The sequence below is a fragment of the Castor canadensis genome, chromosome 17, assembly GCF_047511655.1.
Source record: "Castor canadensis chromosome 17, mCasCan1.hap1v2, whole genome shotgun sequence".
NCBI lineage: Eukaryota > Metazoa > Chordata > Mammalia > Rodentia > Castoridae > Castor > Castor canadensis.
The window spans coordinates 5,498,349-5,517,632 of NC_133402.1; the positions used below are offsets into that span (position 1 = coordinate 5,498,349).

Genomic DNA, 19,284 nt, shown 5'->3' on the forward strand with positions numbered 1-19,284 from the left:
AAGCCTTGTGATTAAAATCACTGAGGAATGCAATATAAAAATGCTTTCATTTTCTCTTCCTTTCTGTCTCCCTTGGAATAATAGTCAGCCAGAAACACATTTCAGAGAGACTTCTCTTTCTCTACATCCTCAGAATATAATAAAAGGCCAAGGTAACTGTCTCGGGGTGTTCAGAGTAAGTTGACACATATGAAAAAAAGTTGCTCTTGGAGTTCTATGAATTTTTCTCTCTTACAGTCTTGAGTTGGAAGGACATCTTTGAAATTGATGTAGCTATCACCCAGGGGCTAACATTAAGATTTCAGTCGAGGTGGATAGGGTTATGATTGTCCTGTTGCTGTCAAAACTACAGCTGTTGTATCTGCATCGAGTAGTGTGCTGGATAAAGTGAAATGAGATCCAGGAAAAGAGGAAAAAAATAACAAAACCTATTGAATCATGGGCTCCACTGGAGGGCATTTGTTATAGGGAGATTTATCAATAGCTGTTAAGTCATTTGTATTGAATAATTCTCATAGCCTAACAGCACTTCTTGGTTGTAATAATGGGGCAAGGAGAGGATCTTGGTTTATGGATGCAGTCTTATGACATTTAGGCATTTAATTGTAGATGGGCTTAAAATAGCAGCAGGAGCTAAAACCAGACTGTCTCGGGAATAATTTATGTTTCCATACTACTAAAGCATTCTGTTTATATTCAAATTTAATTTACTGTAATGTATGTTTCTTGGTGTGATGTTACCCTTACTTCATCAGAGAAGAAAGAATGTTAAACTGGTGACCACACTATGGCCTCTAAGGACATATCTTGTCCATCACCATAAGGGATGCAAAAAAAGAAACATTTAAACCTAGAAAAATGTGACCACTGCGATGATGTTGAGGTAGAGGTATCTGTTAGTTCATTCTCTTGGTTATTTTAATTGGTATTGTTAAATTCATATTGTTTGCACTAGGTAGAAGGTGGTGTGTAAGAGACAGACTCTATTCTTCATGGATTAACTATTACAGTGTTAGAAGTGGGAAACCTTGCACATATGAGTTGTAACAAAGGGGATATGTGTGAAGAAGAAAGCTGAGTGCTGAAGTAGTACATCATGGTGGAAGGTACAGTGGTGTTGCCGGCTGAGGAAGGACCATCTTAGAAGGATCCATTTAAGCAGAGATTCAGTAGCATGAAAGTGACAACTGAGTACATGGAAGAAAAAAATACATGTGGGATGGCCCCAGCATGATGAAGAACTAAGATTGGAGCAAAGAAGGAAAAATGAAGAGTTTCAAGCCTGAGGATATCAATTTCTGATGTCCCTGATCATTACAACGGATGGGGAACAGGTAGCTAAGGCAGACCCTTTGAAGTGATGTAGGCATTGGCAGTGGAGGGACTGAAGACCTATTTAGAAGATGAGCTAGCCACAGAAAAACTAGTGAAGAAGCCCTGAAGGAAGGTGAAACATCTGGCCTTGGAAAATTGATCCATTCATAGTTGAGCGTACTGACTTTCTGTCAGGCTCATCTGACAGTGTCTTTTGTCCTCATTATTTTTGTTTTGGGTGGACTTGGGATTTTGAACTCAGGGTTTTGTGCTTGCTGGGCAGGCACATTACCACTTGAGCCACAGCCTTTTTGATCTGGCTATTTTGGAGATACGGTTTCACTTTTTGGCACAGGCCAGCTGGACTGTGATCCACCTATTTTATGCTTCTCATCAGTGCAGGAATGACAAGTGCACACTACCACACCCAACATTTTCCCACTGAGATGGGTTCTTCCGAACTTGTTTTTGCCTGGACTGACCTGGAGTTGTAATCTTCCTGATCTCATCCTTCTGGGTAGCGGGAATGATAAGCACATGCCACCAGGCCCAGCTATTGGTTGAAATGGGGACTTGTGAACTTTTTGCCTAGGCTGGCCTGGAACTGTGAACCTCCAATCTCAACCTCCCAATTTCTTATGGTTAAAGATGTCAGCCACTGGCACCCAGTTAGCCTCGTTCTTAAATGAAATGGTTATGGAGTCACGGGCTGGCTAAAGACATTCTTCTTCATATCTGATTTGGGCATTTTGAACTTTACTTGTCTTGAAATATACACATTCCTTCAACCCATTGGCTATCATCAGTTTGCTTCTTAAAATGTATGAGCTGATAAAGCCAGGAGCAACAATGCTGGGTGCTGAACCTGGGCTGTTTATTGCCACCATGATCTATGAAGAATGGGTGATTATCGTAACCCTCTTGTTATTATTTTCATAACAAAGCTGTCTTGGACTGGCTACAATCTTGGACTTACATAATTGAATTTGAGATGGGGATGTGCTGCTGGTTTATATGAAATTTCCTCTGGTGCCAGCATGAGCCCAGGCTTTAACAAACAATATTTTTAATTGAGATTTTTATGTGCTTGCCCTCAAATCCAGCACTTTAATACGATCCCAGTTGGAACAGGTGACTTAGTAACAAGTTAACACTGCTTGCAACATCAGAAAGGTACTAATTTCTCCACCTCCTGCTGAGTGTCCATCTACTGTGGTGACCCACCACCTGCATGTACCATAAAATAAGTGTTTTTATTCCATTATGCTCAAAGTGTAGCCTCAGTAATCTGCATATTTCTTGCAGGATGTGTTGGCTCTGTTCCATCAGAAAACATTAAGATGGAAAAGTATTAAAAATATTGATTTGTCATTTATAACATTGAAGTGATAGATTGAAATGAAATTTGGATGTGTTCCAAACCTCCAATCACTTTGACATTATTGGATGAAATGCAGTGATCTCAGTCTAATTAATATGCTACACTTGTATGAGAAAAAAAGGGAGAAGGAACCAAGAAATCAGACACATAGAAATGAGGGTTCTACTTGGCAATTATTTGTAAGGGTTAGAGATCCAAGATGGTGCCCTTCAGAACTGGGCATTTGTCAACTGGAGCCTGAGTTCTTAACCTGTTTGTCCACCTTTGAGAGTGAATTAGCAAATGCTGAAGAGTGGAGTGATTCCCTCAACTGAGCTTTATAACTTCCTTTAGTCTTTTCAGTGCATCTGCCGTAATGTTCTTCCACTGCCTCCCCGGGAATAACAGGAGCAACTGTAACACACAAACACACACCCCCACACACACCAGCCTTTCGTGTGTTCATGTAGTATATCTCTCTTGATTTTGAACTTTCCTACCTCTCTTGCCTTATGGCTGCTTCCTAACTTATACCCTTTTGTGCTGGTCATGAAATCAAACTAATTTTTCTCTCTTTTCACAGTGGGTTCTACCTTTCCTACTAACCTCTCACTATTTTATAGTCATTTTCTTGTTCTCACATGGAATCTTCAACTCCATATTGGGAATGTGTTGGTAAGCCATGGACACATAACAATTTCATTTGGTTGCTTTGGGGCAGAGAAAATGAACTTTTGATAAGATGTGCATTCTTTTTCTGGAAATTTATGCAGATTTCATTTTAACTGGTGGTCATAAAATAATTAATGTCAGGAAGTTGTGATATCATAAGCACAGTTAATTTTGTGCATACTGAAGTATGTAGAGGGCTTTGTAATGATCTATGATTTTTACCTTGAAGTGCATTAAAAATAATATGGTTGATGGATAAATGGAAGGATGTGAAAACAGAAAGTTCTGGGATAAAGCAAGTAGTAAAATATGACAACTTGGATGAAACTGGAAGTCATTCATCCTCTAAATGAAATGCACCATACACAGAAAGACAAATACCATGTGACCACACTGATACATGGAATCTAAAAGGCTGATCTTATAGAAGTTGAGAGTAGGATGGTGGTTACCAGAGACTGGGGAGTAGGGGATGTTGGGGATGGGGAAAGATTGGCCAAACTCTCTGAGTTTCCCTCAGAGAGGTCTGAGAAGTTGTGGCATGGTACTGTGCCATAGGTCTATATATTTAAAAAAGCTATAAGAAAGAATTTTGAATGTGTAACCATAAAGAAATGGTAAATGTATGATTAATCTGACTTAAATGAAGTATAATTTTTATGGCTCTATGTATCAATTAAAAATAAATTTAAATTAAAGAAGAAAATGGGTAATGTTCAGGCAAAACAAAATGGAAGTTTTGATAGACAACAGAGAGTGGATATGTGTGTGTTTGCTGATAAAATTAAATCATTTTTGTTATATGTTTGAAAAATGTCATAGCAAAATATTAGAAAAACAAAATACTATCGTTACCAGTCATGTTGATAGCTCACACACTGAGGTAGAAGTCAGCATTTATTATTATATCCAGGGATGTCTTAGGGGTCATATTTCAGCTGGGTTATCTTGCCGTGACCCAGTGCTTCCTGTATCCCCTGGCCCTGGTTTCTCAGCCTAGTTCTTCTCTTTGCATATTTGCTATATCTGTATTCATAGAAACAGTGTAATTTGGTGTCTTCACTTACATGTTTAAGTAGATACACAGCTCAAAAAGGAAGAAAGAGGAACACATTTCTTATCTTCCTTCTTTTCTCTTTGCCTGCTCTGAGCCTGCTTGCCCTCTTCCTCTCCCATTTCTTCTGTCAGTGGAGCAATTCCAGCCTCCTTGGATTTATGTGACTCCAAGCGAGAGAAGCCTGCCATTTCTGGGGCTGCTGCCTGCTCTACATTGATTGAGTTCCCTGGGCTTGAGGGATTTTTGCCGAGCTGAGTTTTATGGTTGATAGGCTCTCGGTCATTTGTCATAAAATCATTCCACCCAAGCTGTTTACTGGTTTGAATGCTTAATTACTGAAGGAGAGGAGAATCACTTCTTTTGGGGCTGGATATTGGTCTGGAATACTTTCTAGTGGGTTAGGCACTTTCTGATACCCCACATTCCTGCATAGTTTACACAGTAGATATACCACTCTTTGGAATAAAAAAAAAAGACATCCACAATTTTACCTAAATATTCTGCTATGTGCAAAGATGCATCATTTTTCTTACTATTATGGTGGCATTTTCTTTTGAATAGAAACGGACTTTAAAACTCCACACTCACACAGCTAAAGAGTGATGAAAGGGTCTCTGGGCCGGTTTTGCTTCTGAATGCTTACCAGATTTATTGAGATCAGTTTCTAGAAATGTGTTACTGACTTTCGACAGCTCAACATCCTCCACCCAAATTGCATAAATGGTGTTGGATATAATTATCTCCATGAAAAAGTTCACCCAAGTTGGAGTTAAATTTATCTGTGGAAGTAAAATCCTCCGGGGAATTATTTTGTAAAAGCTACAGTGGAGGATTTAGTGAATGAAGTCCCTCCCCATCGTTTATTTACAATCTGAGTTCTTCCTTTGCATGAGGAAGATAAAAGCACGCTTTGTGCTCCCATTTCTCCCTATCTAACATTAATTCTTTGAAACAAAATTCCCTATGCTAAATGGCTTCACCTACCTTTTGTCACTGGTTGCATATTGTTGAACATTTAAGTATCTGCTTCAGGGAAGAGGAAGAGGGAGGGGAAAGAAGAAGGAAGAAAGGAAGGAGGGAAGGGAGGAAGGAGGTAAGGAAAGAAGGAAGGAAAGAAGGAAAGAGGGAAGGAGGGAAAGAGGGAAGGAAGGAAGGAAGGAAGGGAGGCATCCAGGGAGGGAAAAGGAAGAAGAAGGAGGAGGAGGAGGAGGAGAGGGGAAAAAAGAGGAAGAGGAGGAGAGTAAAGGGGAGGAGAGAGGGAAGAGAAAAGAAGGGGAGGACAGAGAAACAGGAAATAGAATGTTTTAATGCCAAGATAACCTGTCAGAGCACCATAAATATTTACCACAGTTTTGATGTTTCATTTATCTGGAATTCAGCAGGGCATTGTGTTGTTTCAATTTTTGATCACAGAGCACTGTGGCTCTATTTTACTGTAGAGAATTAGAAGTTAAAAGGAAAACAACTTTTAATTACTCTGTTATTAATCTAATACTGAAGGATACTTTTCTTTATTATGATTTTCCTATTAGTAAGAACGGCTATTTATTACCCTTTCTTTTTGAATTTCTTTTATTTCTTCCCTTTTTTTAACCATTGCCCTTGTACGGAGATATTATACTTACAGTAATCTGGATTCTTTCAAAAATACCAGAGGTGAAGTGACTTCTTGAGAATGTCTGGCTGAAAACTGTAGCCAGTGTACTTTCTCCATGTGGAAGTACCCTGTGTGGTAAGACCCAAAGTGGGAAATTTACAGCTGTCTTCAGATTGTGGGCTGAAGTCAATAAGTACCCACATCTGCAGTGAGGTGCCTCCCAGGGAAGCCCCACGCAGGACCACCACCTACCTCCATGTGACAGCAACTTCCGTAGCAAGTTTTATTTATTTAATCATTGCAGTGACATCCAGGGATTTCTGAGTTTTTCTTTCCTTAGAGTGCTAGGCCATGTACTGTTTGACACTAAACCATCATACTTTTAAGGAATTGGCTCAAGTCACTATCCCCGTTATACCAGTGATGAAAAAGCAGGATGTGGAATATGAAGGAAGTAACCCAAGTAAGTAAATAAATATGGATCCAAGGTTTTGAAACGACATAGCTAGTTTTCAGAGTGGGCCTTTTGACTTCTCATGAGTTTTGAGGTCTGAGAGAACTTGGTGCCAGTTGAGATGTTGGGAAACTATCATTGGCATCCATCAGCCCCCCACTTGCTTTGTTAGTGTAGACTAGAGATAATTTAGTGTAAAATGTCCCAATAAAAATTTCCCCTAAGCATATGTAAGCTATGACATAATAGATTCATCAAAGTAGCAGAATGCTATTATGTTCAAAAGATTAACCAGACCGAAGCTATTTGTCATAGGAACGGGTGGTGCAGTTGACAAATTACAATTGAACCCAGTTTGTAGCAAAATGTTAGACAGAGTCTTGGCACTGATTAATTGATGGGTGAGTCCAGCTTGGAATGTATTACAGGAATTTAAATATCATTATAAACAGGGTATCATGTTTCAAAGCACCCCAAAATATTCCAAGCCACAATCTTTCCTTCAGTCTAAAATGCTACTAGAGCAGGAAATACCACCAATTTAGTCATTTTTAATTGTTAAAGAAATTGTATGTTAAATGCTTACATCAACTGCCAGCAAACCCCTTCACTGGGCAGTTAGAACGTGTGATAGGGGGCACAAGTGCCATCCTCTCCATAACAGGAAGCTTATCAATTCTGGACCATGTGTTTTACCCTAATGAAATCAGAAAGGTTTCCTTAATGAAGTGTAAGGAGTGGAAGATAATCTGTGCTCAGAGAGAGAAGGAAAGGGGACTGGGAAGAGGAAGAGCCTCTGTTTTGGTTTTTTGTTTGTTTGTTTGTTTTGTTTTGTTGTATTTTACTGAAAAAAAAATATGGATCTTTAACTTAATTGTCTCCAGATGGTCACAAGGTCAGGTCATCTTTTTTGCTGGTTGGGATTTCTGTTATAAAATAGGAACCCAATTAGATTCTCCTAGAAGGAAAGTATAAATGCAATAGAATCAGTGGAGTTTCATATGACCCATCCCTGCCTTGTGGATTCTCTACCCAACCTTCTTTATTTCAAGATACGTCAACCTTATGGCACAAGTTGCTCTTTCTCTCTGTCAGAGCTGCCATCATGATCACTGTTAGGGTTTGAGGCTCAGTATTTCCATGGCACAGAATCTTTTTGTGTCTTTTTGTTTAGACCCCTCATCAGTTTGTACTTTCTCATTGCCTTCTGTTAAATGTAGTGTTGACAATAGCCTTTAGTAGATGTTATAGTGCACTGCCCTTCCCTGACGAACTTTAGGCTAAAGAAATGATAGTGAGGATTTGGCTGTGAGAAGTCTATTAAAAGGTTGTTCATAATAATAAAAAACTGAAAATTACTAAAATTGCCTAAAACAAAGACATCAATGAAATCAAGTATGGAATACTCCTACACTAGAGTTTTGATTTTCTCACTATTTTTGAGGCCAACAGAAAATTTCAGCCTATCACCTACCTTTGACTCTTGCTATAACCGGTAATATTTGGATACTTAACAATTGGGTGTAGTTTTAAAAAATAATTCAAAAGCCAATGCTGACAACAGTCATCATAGACTGTAGTCTGTAGGCTATGTGAAAAAATAGGGACTAAGTCATTTTAGAACAAATTGTCAGTCTCCTGGACAATTTAGCATACAGTCCAGGTCCATGTTAGCCTCACTACAATCTTGGCCTTATGGGCTGATTTGCATAAACTAAATCAGATCGTGCACTGGAGAAGAGGATCACGTTCCTCTCTTTCTCTGCAAGGTTCGAGTTTGGATAATGAGAATAATTAGGGGATGAGAGGATTAGGGAAAACCACTGATGTGGGGTAAGATCCAGAGCTAACCAGAGTCTCTTACATCACCTGAAGGGTCAGAGATTCCACATAGAAGTGGCAGAGGATGGCCCCTGGGGAGCAGAGCTAACTGAGTCACTCCACCATCAAGATTAGACGTTAATGAATTGTCTTCTAAGCTCTCTGCCTAAAAGTTGGCTGTGCCATCCTTCTAATTAAGAAAACACCAAACAAAGCATTAAACTTTATAGCTTCTCACTTTCAAATTAAATTATCTATTGATTAATCAGAAGGTATTATTAAAAATCAGCAGAACCATGCCTGACAGTGCCTTAAAAATATTCATCACGATGACTTTGATCAAATTGTAAATGGTGGGCTGTACTTTATGTTAGAGGTAAAAGAAACAAATGAGCAATAAATTTGAAGCCCATATAATTGGGGGAAAAGTAATCTATTTGGTAAGCCCCAAAAGCTAAGTGATTCTGGTATCTTACACTTGCATATTTGCTTAAAGACTTTGTCTGTAAAGATCACTTATATATGTTTAAGAAAATATTTCGTAGTGGTTAGCAGAGGTTCTTGAGGGGAGATAGAGACATACGAGTCACCAGGTTCAAAGTCACAGCCGGATAAGAAGAATAAGTTTTGGTCTTCTGTTGTACAGTAGGATGATGATGGTTACCAATAATGTAGAGAAATTTTAAAATAGCTACAAGAGAGGATATTCTCTGCACAAATAATTGATAAATATATGAGGAGATGGATATGATAAGTACCATGATTTGGTTCTTATACGATATGTACATGTTTCAAAATAACATACTACACCGTATGTACAATTGGTATGCGCCAGTTAAAAAGCAAAGCCTTGAAATTTTTTTAAATGTTACATAGCAGGCTTAGATTTAGTGTTTACATTTCATGCTAAGCTGTGTTTAGTTTGGAAATATATAGTAAAGGTAATAGTTTCCTTATCTCTTTGTTACTATTCCTGCTGGTACAGTACCCACGTGGCAACCACTCAGAGCAGACACATCTTTCATTAAAAGTAGGTACCTTTCTCCCCATACCCACACATCTCTCCCTCATCTCTACAGAGATGATCCTTTGTCTCTTTTTGTTTTCAACCACAATCCATGAGCTCCACCAATCTCATCTTACTCTAGAGCTCCATAACACCACAGATGTGTAGAAGGTACAAGGACTTCTTGCCCACATAATTGCACAGTTATAGTTAGAACTAGAGAAAACGATATAACATTAATAAAACAAATGACAAAAAACCCAGTGTCTAGTGAGTGATGGGTTTTACTTAAGCTGTGGTGTGGAATCCACACGTCCAGAAGGAACGCTGACTTTCAGTTCTGAGCAAACTAGTAATATGTCAGTGTTGACTACTTTAAGAATACTTACTTATATGCTTGGAAGCTAGTTATTAGCAAATGGTATTTAACTGAATGTAATACCGCAGACAATGACACCACACAAGTCACTTACTTATAAGAACAAAAGAAAAGCTTTGAATTGTTTTATTGCTTTATGGATCACCACTGTGGCCTCTTTACAAGCCATACTCTTGCAATCATTTTGTTCAAGCATTGAAACCCTAGGTTACCATATCTGAAAAATGTTAGAGGTGGAAGAAAATACCAAAGTCCTCCCATAAAGTCCCAGCGCCAAGACTCTATTAAAGTTGATATTATGTGCTATGTTGTGTGCTCCTGTGATTTACCACATAATTCTAGAGATAAAAAATGAGTAAGACAAAGACCCTGGCCCAAGGGACATGAAGAGAGTCATCGAGATGTTCAAGTAAAGAAGCAATTGCAAAACTGAAAAAAAAGGTGTCGCTATAGATACTATGGAAACTTACCTAGGGTTAGAACAGGTGGGTCCAAAAAGAATTTCTGAAAAAGAAGATATCTAAGCTGAAACCAGAAGGACAACTAAGAGTTGTCCAAATACAGGTTGGGGAAGAGAGAAGAGGACATCCCCAGGTGTGCACAGATGTACAAATGGGAAGGTTGGAGGTACAGTATGCTATGTTCATCTAGTAGGTGTTTTTGGAGGCTCTAAAATATATTCATAGTCTACTAAGAGATCTTATTTGAATGCAAAAGCATTTTCTCCTCTGCCCCTAAGCTCCTTTTCTTTGGGACAAAAATCTTTATTCACTTAATGCCCTTAGGTCAATGTTCACCACATGGAAGATGTTCGATAATTATAAGTTGAATAAATAAATAAATAAATGGTTTATCACAACTGTCTCTTGCTAGTGAGAGGTGAAGTCATTGGTAAAACTACTGAGAGGGTGGTGTCAAGGATAAAGACCTGCAGCCCACCACTGGATGTCCACTGTATAGGTGGAAATCAATCTATCTCATGAAGATTCTTTGTCATTGCCATTTGGCCAGCAAACTGTATCTCCTTCTGGCCCACACACCTCTGTGTTAGTCCTTGATCTGTCACAGCACGGTTGTAGACTTGTGATTTCCAAATGCTCCACCAGCTTAATTGACTTAGTGAGAGAGGAAATGAGCTCAATTTGGGGCAATTTTTTAGTAAACTAACTATCACTAACAATTACTCATCCATGACCATTTTCATCTCTACTGTCTCACTGATCATGTATTTTATTCTGTGTTCTGCCTCTCATCAAAGTATCAGATCTGATTTAGAATCTATTTTTGTTAGAATGGGGTGTCCTTTTTAGCCTGATAGTACCTTTATCATTCCATCATTCCACAAATATCTGACAGATTGCACATGATCATTGAATGTTTATATATGTATTTGCTCAAATGTGTTTGAATCAGCAACGGTCTTTTGATGCAATTTGCAGAGCTGAAATGTGTGTATTTCCTTTCCTTCTCTTTTCTTTTGGTATACTGGAGTTGAACAGAAGACCTGGTGTTTGCAAGGCAAGAGTGCTACCATTTGACCCATACCTCCCAATCCTTTTGTTTTTAGTTTGTTTTTCAGACAGGATCTCAGACTTTTGCCAGGGAAGGTCTCAGACCCTAATCCTCCTACCTCTACCTCCCAAGCAGCTGGAGCACAGGTGTGGGCACCATGCCCAACTTGTTTATGAGATACAGTCTTGTGCTTTTGCCCAGGCTAGCCTCAAACTATGATCCTCTTATTTCTGCCTCCCAACTAGATGGCATTCTAGTTGTGTGCCACCTTACATGGCCCCTGTGTATTTTGTTTTTGGTATTTGACTCTCTACCATATTTAATAACCTGTGCTGAGTGTTTGGATATCTCCTGTGTTTACAGTTATTAATGAGCTCTAAATAAAACTGAATCTTTACAGCGACCATTGGGAAAATAAGGTAACAGGATGTTAATGCTGTGTGGGTTCTGGGAAAAATATAAAATATGCTTGGGTGACCTTGCTAATCACTCATGATGTGATCTGAACTGTATGTGCAGTTTTCTGCCTCCCAGCCTTCATATCTGGGAGCAAAAGGCAAGAGTCTCCCAGTCACCCCAAAGTCTCCCACGTGTGCATTTTAACCCTTCATCTTATTTTTGTGACAGCAGTTGGAAAACAAATTGAATAAGACTTAAGAGTACTGAAGCACACCTTCTGTTGCAACTGTGCAAAAATCACCATGTCCACCGATTTGGGAAATGGGTAACCTAGAGGGAAAACCCAAAATACTGCAAGTCTTATATTGTGACAAGTGATAGTGCCAGGCAACACCTCGTAGCTATTTTTAGTTCTTTTTCCAGCAGGTGAGACACACCAGCTTGGTGAGCACAACTCCAAGTCTTTTCTCCAACTTTTCTTCTCTGTTCTTTTTTTTTTTTTTTCAGGATCCCTGTGCAAGACTTTTTTTCATTTTTCTTTTATTATTCATATGTGCATACAAGGCTTGGTTCATTTCTCTCCCCTGCCCCCACCCCCTCCCTTACCACCCACTCCGCCCCCTCCCTCTCCCCCACCTCAATACCCAGCAGAAACTATTTTGCCCTTATTTCTAATTTTGTTGTAGAAAGAGTATAAGCAATAATAGGAAGGAACAAGGGTTTTTGCTGGTTGTTCTTCTCTGTTCATTTGTTCACTCATCCCATAAATATATACTGAATGTCTACCCTGGTGAAACCACTGGAAATGGGACAGATGTGGTCTCTGCCCCCATGAAACTTAGGTTCTACTTGGATTTAGCAGGGGAAAAATGAGTCAACAAATTAGTGATTTTAAGAATTATGATAAATACATAGGGTATTGTGATAGAGAATAAGGAATACATTCTGATGGTTGGAAATTTAAGCAAAGACCATAAGGATAAGACACTATCTGACAGCAGGTGGCAGAGACATTACAACTGAGAGCTTTGCATGGGGCTCTGAATTCACCCTGTGGTGATACACCATGCTGAGTGGGGAGGAGAGATGGCCCAAGGCCAGAGCACACAGGATCCCATGGGCCCAGAGTTTGGATTTGGTTCTAAACATAATATATACCTCAGCTCAACCTGGCACACAACAAAATTCATTCTGTCACCCACTGGAAATAAAACATAGAGCAAGTCCTACCTATCAGAAGACAGTGTGTATCTCTCATTATTGTAAAATTGTAGATGTGGAAATAAAACAAAGAAAGAAATAAGAGCCTTTCCATCCAAGTAGCTTTGATTTAGCTTTCCTCTCCTTGTCTTTGTTTTTATGTATGCCCCTTGTCTCTTTCTGACAAGGAAAAGAAGGATCTCTTTCTTTCTAATTCCTTTTTTTTCAATGTTTTGAAAAAAAAAAGTTATCTTTTTTTCTCAACTTGAACATTTGCTTGTCAGTTTTTCACTCTAATAATACAGTTTTTGTAGCCTGTGAGGCCCTTCCCAGCACAGTCAAATGTCCTTCATTTAAAAAATTTTAGGAAAAAACTAAAGATTCTAGAATAATACCATCCAGGAGAACTTTCTGCATCATCAACATCTAATAAGGTATCTGCTAAGCATATCCAATTACTGAGAACTCCATCTCAAGCTAGTGTTACCCAGAAACCGAATTTTACATTTTATCTGATTTCAGTGAGTTAAAATTTAAGTAGTCACACGTGGGTAGTGGCTATCACTTTGGAGAGCACAGCTCTATAACCTATTCTGAATGTGGCCCTCTGGATATCAAGCTTATTTCACTTCAGTGATGATCTTCCTATATGAATTCAGTTCAATAACTCTGCTTATGATTGGGACTACTTTTTATAAAGTAGCTTTCGTTTTCGTCTATTCAGTATCCATTTCCTTTGTCTGTATTCCTTAGGGGACAGCGCCCCATGCATATAGGTAGCTGTCTCCTTAGCTAACTATGGAGTTGTGTATGTAGCCTCAAGTTGGTGAATTAGCATTAATTAACTCCTATCTTGCAGTCATTGAATTGGCTAGGAGATCATTCTGTAACCCAAGTGCCTCCAGTAAGACTCACTCTCAGAACTCTTATGGAAATAATAGGTAAGTGGCCATAGTGAGCCTGAAATTGCTGGCAATTTCTCTGCATCCCTGACAATGTGGTTAACTGTGTCAAGCTCTTGAAATCCTGTGTCATCCCTTGATTTTTTGCTTCTATAAACCAACATAATCCCTGTTTTTCTTAACCTAGTTTCTACTAGTGTTTTAATTGAAACCCCAACCAAAAATGTTCTGATGAGTATGCTAAGTGAAAACAAGGATTTGTGAAAATACACATTTCTCAAATCCCACAGTGCTAAAACCCAAGAATTTGTGGGGAAAAAAAACTAGACATAACTGAGAGTTTAGAAAGTGGGAAATAACATTACAAGGGAACTAATGAATTTTCTTCCTTAGTTATTAGCAGAACTCGTGAATCTGCTACCAAAGAGTATTTCTTTTGCTTTCTATACAACTAAACATCTATATATTCCATCTGTGATCAAAATTAAGTTGCCATTAAGGTTTATAGTCAGAGTAAAATGCTCCTGGAATTTAAAAAAATAAAATCAAGCGAAGCGGAGATGTGTTTAAAACAGTGTAAGTGTTCTTTGAGATATCCAGAGGTAAATTCATTTCGAAAATGAAGAATTATTGTGAAACTTGTTTCAAGCTAGTCTTTTGAGAAGAGTGACCACTGAAAAATGTGTGATTGTGAACTGGGGTATGTATGATAATTGCTGAATTAAATCCCCTGAGTCATGCCTGGGAGTTTTGTCACTAATATGGAATAAATAAATGTGTTTCACAAGCAGTCACACACCTGTTCGTGGAAGAGCTTCAAGCTGGGAGTCAGCCTCCTGAAACCCTCTAAGTTGTCTTGGGTTTCTCTATAATTCCATATTAGCTGTGTGTTGAAGTGCTAACACATTTCCTCTCACTTACCTTTGGCTGAAACCTTCCTCAGCACAATTCACAGCTGCGGAGTATGAGATGTTTCCTGGGTGTGTTGGGTGGTACATAACAATCTCTTCCCTGTCAAAGGCACTGAGTGGCATAGTTGACCTTGGGACTCCTCTGCCAAGTGTCCCATTGTCTTCAGTGATAACTAACAATGCAGTGTTCTGCTCAGGCTTGTGGGCATGGAAAACAGAATTGCTACAGTCCCAGCAGCCCCAGCGCCTCTCTATAGAGCAAGAGTTCAAGAGTTCTCAGGACAAAATTTAATTTCAAGAAGATGGTTTTACACTTGGGAGGCTGAGACTAGTGTGGACTACATAGTGAGACCACATCTCAGAAGACAGAGAGAGAGAGAGAGAGAGAGAGATTGAGTGAGAAAAGAGGTAGATGGTCTTTCCTGAGAAACATCTCACCTAATTGAAAGTGTTTCTTTAGGGTACATCCTGAGCTGTTAGCAGTAAATGTCTCAAGAGAGTATGTCTCAGGAGAGTTAAGGAATTCAAGGGGTTCATTTTTTATTCTATGTACATTGTTCTGTTTTTAAACAAGTCTGCCATTTATAAAATAATGATGAATGTTATTAAAAAGTATTTCAATGGTTTTCTTCTAAGGCAGTTTAGTTTTTTTCCTTTAAGAATACAAATGTAATTATTCCAAGATCATACATAAAAGAGTAGAAAGGTGAAATTCTCCCCCCAATCCACAGAACCTTCTAAACATATTTCCCTTCCCAGAGGACCATAGTACAAATAGTATCTCCTGTCCAAATATTGACAAAAATTTTCCGAGACAGTGTGTGTGTATGAAAGAAAAACTCAGGGGGATAAATGCATGTATGCCAACATCTATGAAATTTTGTTTAACTAGGATCTCTGTATGGGTACTCATTTACGTGTTTATGTATAGATGTATACACGCACATGTATGTGCAGATGTACTTACAGGTATATAGGATTATTTTGAGCTTTTTCTGTTTAATAATAGATAATGAATATTTTTCATGTTGTACATCAGCACATACAATGTTCTTCTTTTGATGAGATGGGAGTGCAGAGACAGAGTCTTGCTATTAGTTCAGATCGGCCTTGAACTTGCACTCCTCTTCCCTCAGCCTCATTGAGTACTGGGATTACAAGTGTGTGCCCCCACCCTGGGATCATTCATAGCATTCTTTTTAGCAACAAGCTAGTTTATCTCCAGTTGGGGTAATCATTGCCTGTGAGTGAACTTGGGGATTCCCCACTTTTGCATATAGATGACATTGCTAGCACTGCATCCTTGCATGTAAGCAGGCGTTCTCCATGGCATCCTAATTGATGAATGACTGTTGGCTCTAATGTGAAACCAACAGATTTTCCTTATCCTTCTCTGCTGATATTCCCTGATGACATAGGACAAGTCCACGTGTTCCAATCCTGGCTGATGGTTTATGCATGAAGGTAACACAGGGATGAGCTAGGTTCTAAAATCACCTTTAGAGAGGTGGTATGTTTGCCCAGGGATGATGTACAAAACCTACTCAGAGGACAGTCACCTCAAGTTTGAAGGTGATTTGTTTTGAGTGATTTAAAATCAAAGTTTAGCTTTATTCTTCATAAGTCTGTTGTTTGTTTGGAGGAGAATTTCATGAACTGTTTTTATCTCTCTTCTGCCTGTGGGGCACAGGCCCTTTATGAGATGGGAATTTTTAAAGTAACAACTTTATTCTTGGTAAGGTTGACAGGACTTTTAAGGAAGAAAGAAATTAGAAACCAGAGCTGGAGGGAACATGGTTAGAAACAAAAAAAGGAAGAGAAATCCCATTTTAAATGCCCTTTAAAATGGCCATTAGTACAAACATCCTTGTATATGTTCCTCAAAAATTAAGGATGGAAAAATAAGGACTCTTGGAATTTTTATCACAGGAGAGTATGTAGCGTGACATTTCCATATGCTCCTAATGTTACTTAAATTCAACCAAGTCCAGAAGCAAATGAAATTGTACACATCAAATGATGTATTTAATACTCGAAGACACAGGTTGGCAAAGTATGGCCTTCTGGGCCAAATCCATTCCTATCTGTTTTTTTTTTTTTTTTGTAATTTATTTTTGAGGCCACACCTAGTCATGTGTGTATCCTCTGTAGTAGCTTTTGTGATACAAAGCTACTTAAATAGTAGAATGGTCCTCCAAGTCTAAAACATTTACCATCTGGCCCTTTAGGAAAACTTTGTCAGTGTAGCGAATCCCACTGTTAAAAGGGATTCTCTGTTGAATTGTTTTTAAATGTAAAGAAAGAAATCTATCCTTACTCAGAGGCTATACAGCCACCTTGTGAGGAAAGAAGAGATCATAGAGTGCTCTCTTTGCATGGGAGAGAGATGCAAATGACAGAAAGGAGACTCAGGCAGTCACGTATGGTCAATCCTTATTACATCCTCTCTCTGCAATAATGAAGTTACTCTTTCTATGACAGGAAGGGTGTAAGCAAAGAAGAGAGCTCCATTCTAAATAGCAGAGGATGTCTAGGGAAGATAATGCAGCTAAGTTATTAGAAACAAAGAAAAATCATGTAGTTGGGTCTAGGAACCACCTTTTGTCATGGGCTGAATTGTGTCCCCTCCCTCAGTCCATATGTTGACATCCTTATTCTCAGGACCTGAGAATTTGACCATTTTTGGCAATAGTGTCCTTAAATATTTAATAGGGTTAAATTAAGTCATTAGGATGGTCCCTCATACAATATGAATGGTGTCCATAGAAGAAGAGGAGACTAGAATGCAGGCATCTGCAAAGGAAAGACCCTGGAGAGACATGGGGAAGATGATCTTCTTGAAGTCAAAGCTGAAGGTCCCAGAAGACACAAACTTTACTGACACCTTGGGCTTGGATGTCTGGCCTTCAGATCTGTGAGGGAATACATTCCTGTTGTTTAGGTCACTCAGTCTGTGGGACTTTGTTCTGGCAGCCCAACCCAATGAATATGCCTCTGTTTACATCTGCCATGGTGGCCTCTTGGGTATGATATAGAGTCTTATCACAGTGCCCAGCTCTTTGTGATCTCCACATCAGTATTTCTCAGCTGGGAACTGCATCCCTAGACACAACTTGGCAATGTCTGGAGACATTTTTGATTATCAGGATTTGAGGTTAGGAATATAATGCTACTGATATCTAGCAAGTACAAGCCACAGAGCCTGTTAAACATCCTATAATGTATATGGTAGCTGCCACATAGCCAAAAGTTACTCAGCCGTTGATGTCAGTCCTGCCAGGAACTCCGGTATATTGGGGACACATCTCTCCTCTCTTCTCTTTTTTGCCTCTCAGACCTCCTGTGTTCTTTGGAAGTACAGGCAGAGGTTGTTGCCCACAATGAGCAATGTATGTGATATCAATGCAGTGCCATCAAAATATTTGTGTCTTTCTGATTTAGCTTTTCCTGCTAATCCAGTGAGTTTCTCTGAGTACACACCAGGAAAACTGTTGGGTAACACCTGATCTCTATGGGATGGGATGGTGGGTTTCCTGAGACAGGGTCTTTCTCTCCATGCTGTTAACTTCTCCATGTTTGCAGGCTGTGGGTGATGCTGGTGTGGGCGAAGATGAATGAATGATTGATGGACTGTGAGCCTCTCAAGTTGAAGCTAGCTGGTGGGAAGTTTTCTTTAATATCATATTTTATATACAACTGCAGGTCAGGCCAGACTATGGATAGACCATGTCTGACCCTAGGATGGAGGAACAATTGATTGTGTTCAAACCGTGAGCTTTCCAAATGATGTATTTATGCAGCAGGGCAAAACACAATTCTGTTGAGGTGGGTGCAGCTTGGAAGGGTTTTGCGTATGTGCATGATGTGTGTATGTGTCTGTGTTGATGTGTGTCTGGGCATATTAATGCTTTTGCTTGTGTGTGGGTGTCTGGGAGTAATTTTGTGTGTATGTATATGTGGGGGGTTGTGTGTATGTATAGGCATGTGTTTGCATGTGTACATGTGTGTATGGATGTGTTAATGGATATGTGTATGGTTGTGTGGCTATGGATGTATTTTTGTGTATATACAGATATTGGGGGAGTGTGTGGATGCATGTGCATGGGTGTGTTCATGTATGTGTGTTTGTGGATGGATTTTGTGTATGTAAACTTATGTTTGGGGAAATGTATGTATGTGTGTGCATGAGTGTGTTTGCATATGTGTTGTGTGTTCATGGGCTGTGTGTGGTTTCCCATGATCCTCTCAGTTTTAACTAAGCCTGTAATTAGTTCCCCAGAGACCAGATAATCACATTTTGCTTTTTCTACCTGAAATGCTCATTTGGCTCTCTGATTCTTTGATAATTTCTGAGCTTTAAATCACTGAGAATGGGACTTGTGGCAAAATATCAAGTTATCAAAACAGAGAGTGGTATTGTGGGGAGACAGTTGAAAGATCCCACAGCATCTGTGACTGGGATCACCTTTTTGCTTTTGTCCTTTTGAAGAATGATTTTGAACACATCCACCGTATCCCTTCCCAGCTTAAATGGAGCCCTTATAGGAAAGTTATCAGAGCAGTTATTATAGCTGAACTCACACCTGACGTGTCCACACAGGTAATAAATTGGCCCTTGCATCTTGTGATCAAGGTCACGGTAACTATCAATCCTAGGCTCCTGAGCCAAATTAAGCACACAAAACAGAAGTCTTTTGTCT

The 19,284-nt window shown here is 39.2% G+C and overlaps 1 protein-coding gene across 16 annotated transcripts in view; it reads left to right on the forward strand.

The window, feature by feature from the left end:
- Window positions 1-19,284, forward strand: part of Rbfox1 (RNA binding fox-1 homolog 1) — a 1,956,039-nt gene that overhangs the window by 1,151,291 nt on the left and 785,464 nt on the right. The gene's annotated exons all lie outside the window — the stretch shown is intronic.